Source organism: Phaethon lepturus, unplaced genomic scaffold (assembly GCF_000687285.1).
Source record: "Phaethon lepturus isolate BGI_N335 unplaced genomic scaffold, ASM68728v1 scaffold23315, whole genome shotgun sequence".
NCBI classification, from domain to species: domain Eukaryota; kingdom Metazoa; phylum Chordata; class Aves; order Phaethontiformes; family Phaethontidae; genus Phaethon; species Phaethon lepturus.
Genome location: NW_010540164.1, coordinates 1,020 through 1,366, shown reverse-complemented (window position 1 = coordinate 1,366; position 347 = coordinate 1,020).

Here is a 347-nt window from a genome sequence, read left to right as displayed (position 1 = left end):
GATGCAGAGCAATGACCAGCTCCCCCAGCCCCTTCTCCCTGGGGAGCACCAGCACCCCAGATCCACAAGCACACTGGCAGCTGTACTGGGAGTGCGCTGTGACGAGTGGGGCTAAAAATACAACTGGACTGACAATAAGGCTTTGATTAGGCTGTTAAGACTTCAATTAACTGCAAATTGCTGAATATGCCTGTCACCTGGCTGTTGGAGCTGGGCTCTTGAGAAGCAGATGCCACAGCCAGTGGGCTGGGATGTGGGTGCAGGAGGGGACCCAGGGGTCCCGGGGCACGAAGGGCTCTGTGCTGGGGCGCAGGGGTGGCAGCTGTGCCCCAGGCCCCTGACTCAGC